Source organism: Octodon degus, unplaced genomic scaffold, assembly GCF_000260255.1.
Source record: "Octodon degus isolate 3935 unplaced genomic scaffold, OctDeg1.0 scaffold00050, whole genome shotgun sequence".
Taxonomy (NCBI): domain Eukaryota; kingdom Metazoa; phylum Chordata; class Mammalia; order Rodentia; family Octodontidae; genus Octodon; species Octodon degus.
Window position 1 is genome coordinate 8,094,092 of NW_004524626.1, and position 6,296 is coordinate 8,100,387.

Here is a 6,296-nt window from a genome sequence, read left to right on the forward strand (position 1 = left end):
AACTGGGGATTGAACTCAGGCCCTTGAGCTTCCAGGGAAGCGCTTATTCCACTGAGCCATCTCCCCAGCTCCTATGTTCCAGTAGACTTTCAAACACATGGAAGAGAGTCACAGGATCGCGCCCGCATGCCAACGCACCTCTCACCAGCCTGCCTCTTTCTGTACTTTAGAGCCCGCCAGTTTCACACAGTTAGGCAGAGGGGCTGCAGAGCAAGAGTCTCCAAAAGATTCCTCCCTTACTCTTCCCTGTGTGTATCATGCATGCCTGTCATCCCAGCACTCAGGGAGGCTGAGGCGGGAGGATCAAAAGTTTCAGCCCAGCTGGGCAGCTTAGGGACTTAGCAAGACCCTGTCTCAGAGTGAGAAAGGCTGAGGGTGCCGCTCAGTGAAAGGACCCTGGCTTACATCCCCAGTGCTACAAAACAAACAAACATCCCTATCGTTGTCTAAATTTAGGCTTGCACCTTTCTGCCATGCCTGGCTCCTCCCACCATGCGCTGTGTTTTTCTCCTAGGGAACGAAGCTTTGGAGTCAGAAGCTCGAGCTGGGGACAGAGCCTTGTGCACAGGTATGTGTCCTATGTGCTGTGACTGTTTGGTGCTTTTGAAGTCAGGGAGAACAGGAGTTGGGCTGTGGCCTGGCTGTGTGGGGATGGACCCAAGGCCTGGTCTCATACAAGGACAGCAGGGACTGTGTCTCGCAGAGAAGCAGGGTCACGCGCTGCAGGATCTGGTCCCAAGGAAGCCCAGATGGCATCAGAGCAGAGGTGCACGGCGCCACCTGCCTTTCAGTTCTCCTGAGGTTTTGTCTCCTGCCCACTTGTTCAGTTTCCTGAAGGGCAGCAGACAGTCATTGCTGAGGGCAGAGCTAAGTCTGGGGTGGGACACAGGGCTGAAATATGTTGTCTTAGCCCATTTTCTGGTGCTGTAACAAATTACGGGAGGCTTGGTATTATATAAAGAAAAGAAGTTTGTTTGGCTTCCAGTTCTGAGGGGAGATTGGTGACTCTGTCTGGTAAAGGTCTCATTCTGTAACCCAGTAGGATAGACAGCATTCCATGTGGGGAACTCAGGGGGTCTGTGAGTGTCTTGTCATAAGAATCACACACCCAGATGCCAAGCAGGGGCTTCTTGCTCTTTTCTAAATTTTGAGACAAGGTCTCACCAAGTTGCTAAGTCGCCTGGGCTAGTCTTGAACTTGCAGTCTTCCTGCCTCAGCCTCCCAGGGTGCTGTGGTGGCAGGTGTGTGCTACCACATCTTACAGGTTTAACTTTGTCTTAAGAAGATTCTGGAGTGAATGGGGATCTGGGGGAGCCCTGGCAGGGGACAGGGGGTGGGGTGGTGGCGCTGTGCAAGGAATGCCGCAGACCTCACCACCACTTGCCGCTGCTTGTTGGTGTCAGGCCCAGACACATGTTCACTTCATATAAAAATGAAAAATTTAAAAAAGTAGAAAGCAGACCAGGGCTCCCAACGCCCCCTCCTACATCATTAAGGTCTTTTTTTTTTCTTTTGCGGAACTGGGGATTGAACTCAGGCCCTTGCGCTTGCTAGGGAAGCGCTTATTCTGCTGAGCCATCTCCCTGGCCCACCATTAAGGTCTTAATTTTAAAGGTTTTTACTTGTCCATTGTCAGCACTTAATGCCTCCATCCCTGGGGGAGGGGGTGTATGGACAGAATACATTCTTCATTTCCGTCTCCCTCCCCTCTCCTTCCCCCCTTTCATGTTCCCATTCCCCTTTGAGAAAGCTCCATCTCCCTCCTTCCTCTCGGTGCCTTTTATTTTGCTCTTTACTTGTACTTTGTTTCTTATTTACAGAGAAACCATATCACTTTATTTATTCATTTATTTGTTTGATCCCGGGATTTGAACTCATGACCTCACACTTGCCAGGCAGGCCCTGTGCTACTGAGCTACCTCCCCGGCCCAACCATGCAATACTGAAGCATGTATGTATGATTTGTGTCCCTTCCCATTGTGGTCTCAAGTGCATACATTTTCTTACTAATAACTCGGTGTCAAAAAAAAAAAATTGGGGACCGGGGAGATGGCTCAGTAGCATAAGTGCTTGTCTGGCAAGCGCAAGGGCCTGAGTTCAATTCCTGATTTCACTAAAAAAAAACCCCAAAAAACCAAAAACCAAACTAATAACACGGTGTCACACTGCACCACGTGTAAGAGCCACATTTGCTGCATCCTCCCACCTGCTGATGGATACCCAGCGGCGCCTCTGCACACACACTCGGCGCTCTCCGGGGCTCTGGGCCCAAACTGAACTGAATGAGACCTGAATCAGCATTGGACCTTGCCACTGAGTTGGATCCGGTTGGGGTTTTTGTTTTGTTTTTTTGAGATCAGGTCTCCCAGTGTAATTCAGTCTGGCCTTGGACTTCTGGTGATCATCCTGCCTCAGCCTCCTGAGTGCTGGGTGTGCGCCACCACGCCCGGAGCTGGGACTGGCACAGCATGCAGCACTGGGGACTGAATCCGAGTCCTTCTGCTTGCCAGGCAGATGCCTAGACCTCTGAGCTACCTCCCCAGCCCCTGATTCAGTTCTTACCCAGTTCCAGAATCAAGTTTGTAAACCGAGCCTGTATGTGCTGCTTCTCAGATGGCCTGTTAGGGACTGTGCTGCTGTGAGAATTTTAGATCAGTAGGATTTTATTTGTTTTTGAGGTGCTGAGGATGGAACCCAGGACCCAGCTCTTGAAAAAAAAAAAAAAAGTTGATTTTTTTTGAGACAAGATTTCACTGAGTTCCTGGGCCTAGACTTGCAATCCTCCTGTCTCAGCCTCCCAGCATATTTGGAGGACAGGTGTGAGCCGCCACACCAGGCTTCTTAGAGGGGTCTGACGTGAACTGTGGCTGTGTTATTGCTGAGCTTTCCACGGCTTTCCTTGTTAGCATACACCAGGATTGTCCTTTTTTGCACATTCTCCTACATTTGAAGATTATTATTATTATTTATTTGTGTGTGTGTGTGTGTGTGTGTGGCCAGCTTTGCCCACCAGGGGGCGGGGCTGGCTGGCATGTGGCGCTGGGGGATTGAACCGCGGTCCCTGTGCTTTTTTGCTAAGCTTGTTCTAAGTAGGTGCTTTAGACCACTGAGCCATCTCACCAGCCCGAAGATTATTTTCTATCTTGCTTTGGTTGCAGTTTTTAGGTTTCTTTTGCACAACCTGGGATTGAACTCAGGCCCTTGCGCTTGCCAGGGAAGCGCATATTCTACTGAACCATCTTCCCGGCCCCTAGACATAAGTCTTTACTCCCCTTGCGGGTCTCAAGGGATGATGTGGACACCGCCCCACACGCTCAGGGCATACGGGGTAAAAAGGCAGCCAAATCCCAGCCAAGATTTTGAACCTGCTCTGAGGCGCCCCGCGCTGCCTTGGCAGGCCTATAGTTACCAGTGTTGGCCAGCAGGGGGAAGAAGAGGCCCGTGAGTTCCTCGGATTTGCCTAACTGGGATGCGCAGGGGGCAGTGTTTGGGTGTCCCGGTCTTGGGGATCCAACATCAGTCTCTTCTCTGCACCCAATACCGAGAATCCCATGTCCCAGGCCTTCTATGTCTCGAGCGAGGCCTCTCGTCCCGGGTGTGGCAGAGGCCGCGTTATCAGTTCTCTCCTGGACGAGCTGTTCCCTGGCGGAGCTGCCAAGATGCGCCGTCAGAGCCTGAACTAGTTCTGGGGCTGAAGGTCGCTGCAGGAAGCAGGCAGCACGCGCGTAATTACAAGGCACCAGCAGCGCTTGGGCCCTGCACTTCTCCCTGTGGCCGCCCCCAAAGCCACAATGTCTACACGGGGGTCACCTGAGGGCGACCCTTCCCCCCCCCCAGCAATGTGTGGGTCCGTGTGCAGCTGTCACAGGGACGTGGACCAGGGAAGGCCAGGGTCGCTGCTCAGCACCCTGCGGTGCCCAGGAGGGCGGCCCCCACCAGCGGGCCTGCGTGGTCCCCAGTGCTGGGGGCGGGGCGCGGCGTACATTCTCTCCCCCGCCCAACCTGCGATTGAATTTAGACCCTTAAGCTTGCCAGGGAAGCGCTTATTCCCCTGAGCCATCTCCCGGGCCCCCATCCCTATACATTCTGGAAAAGCTTCCGCTCGCTGCTTCCAGCTCCAGAGACAGCAGGACACCTTCGAGGGGGCCGGCAAGGTGACCAGGGGACCCGGCTGCTGGGACCAAGCCTTCTGTCCCTCCCCACCCTGAGTGTGGGGTCCCTGTGGACGCTGTCCCAGGACCTCAGCACAGGTGGTCATGGTACCTGAGGGCTCGGGGCCCCCACTACTCCCTGATCAAGGGGGTCTCATCTGAACATGATTTTGCCTTCCGGAGACATTTATGGCTGCCAGGCTGTGGGATGCGGCCTAGTGGAGGCCAGGGGCCCTGGTCCCCGTCCTACGATGCCCATCCTATCTGCCCCAAATGCCCACAGTGCGACACAGAGCCCCTGCTGAGAGCCTGCTTCGCTGATGGATCCATACTGCGCTCTCCACCCTGTCCCCACCGGAAGTGCCCTGCTCTTCTGACCCTGTGGCTTTGGCTTCTTTTTTGGGTCCATGACTCCATGACTGTCCTGTTTTCCTGATTTGAAAAACCAAAGCGGGGGGGGGGGGACGGGCAGGAGACAGCTCAGTAGAATAAACACTTGTCTGGCGAGCACAAGGGCCTGAGTTCAATCCCCAGTCCCACAAAGCAAAAACCCACAGAGGTTGTAGAGGTTCTTACTGGGTGGTAGCTTCGTGGAACACGGCCTGCACTGAGTCAGAGCACGCATGGGGGTGATAGTCACGGACTGCCGGGCCCGGGGGAGCCAGGAGGTGGAAGGGGCTCATTCGTTGTGGGTGGACAGACAGTATGGCATCGCTGTGCAGCGTATTTGCAGCACTGGCCACTGGCCAGATTGATGCCCCGGGAACCCAGATGCTGGCAGGCAGGGCTCCGTGTTTACCATCTCTAACTGCACACCCCCGCCCATGCCCACGCATCTGTCTGCAGAACTCCCTATGTGACACAGAACAGACGCATGGCAGACGGGGAAGGCACAGGCTGGAGGGCCAAGATGACATCTGTTTAGGAGCTGCAGGCGGCCAGGCACAGTGGTGCATGTCTGTCATCTCAGCCCTCTGGGAGGCTGAGACAAGAGGATCTGAACTTCAAGGCCAGCCTGAGCAACTTAGTGATTCAGGGAAACCCTGCCTCAGAAGAAGAAAATGAAACCTGCTGGGAGTGTAGCTCAGTGCCCAGGACGCCGGCAGCAGCTGGGAGCCCCTGTGCCGCCGTGGGGTTGTGGGTTGTGGGGCTGAGGAGCACAGGAGCCCAGGCAGCTGCCCGGAGGCCCAGCAGTGCTGCATGTGCTGGGCCGCTGGCCAGAACGTCTGCCTTGGCTCTATTTAGCTGCTATTTTGACTGATCATGGCTCTGAATTATGTACTTGATTTTTCTTTCTTTCCTGGGGGTTGAATCCAAAAACTTTGTTCTGAGCTACATCCAGGCCTTTTTTTAGGCTTGGAACAAGATGTTGCCAAGTCCCCAAATTGCCTAGCTGAGCTTAAAGTTGTGACCCTCCTGCCTCAGCCTCCCGAGGGCTGGGATGGTGGCCCTGTAGCCTACACCCAGGAAAGAAGCCAGCTGTGACGGGGTGCTGTTGGCTATGCTGCGCAATTTGGTTGGGCATGATGGTACACACTGGCATCCCAGCATGTGCGAGGCTGAGGCATGAGGATCGCTGAGGGTTGGCCTAAGCCTAAGCTACATAATAAGACCCTGTCTCACTCCCCACCCTCAAATGGAATAAACCACACATTTTATTCCAGTCTCCGGTTCTTCCTGTCTTGTTCTCTCTCCAGGCCGGGGGCGCACCCAGCAGGCCTGGTCACTTCTAGTCACGAAGTGTCCTTGGGCTTCTCAGGGCTGTGACAGTGTCCCTGTCTGCCCTTGTCCCCAGCAGCTTGACCACCCAAAGGCCTCCGGCTGGGTGGTCTTCGGAGTCCTCATTCGGCTTTGTCTGTTCCCATGTGATTGGCCCAAGGTTAAGAGATTTGGGGACTGCGCAGGTGAGGTGGCCACTCCTCTCATCTCTCCAGGGTCGCCCCCACAGTGCCTCCTGTGATGCTGACCTTGACCAAGGAGATGCGGTTGCTGCCCTGGGTGTCAGCAGCAGCCCTGGAGTCCCACGCACACTTAGAGGAGAGGGGGGTAGACAGCTGCTTTCGCCCCGCAGAGTCTTTCTTTTTTTTTTTTTTTTTATTTTATTTTTTTGTACCAGGATTCAAACGCAAGACCTTGTAACTGCCA

General features: G+C 54.3%; 1 protein-coding gene across 2 annotated transcripts in view; it reads left to right on the forward strand.

Annotated features, from left to right (window-relative positions):
- Positions 1 to 6,296, forward strand: part of Gng7 (G protein subunit gamma 7) — a 115,686-nt gene that overhangs the window by 36,212 nt on the left and 73,178 nt on the right. For both annotated transcript variants that reach the window (XM_023717171.1, XM_004632736.2), the window contains exon 2: positions 515 to 568. The gene's annotated coding sequence lies outside the window, so the exon portion shown is untranslated. The remainder of the gene's footprint in view (positions 1 to 514; positions 569 to 6,296) is intronic.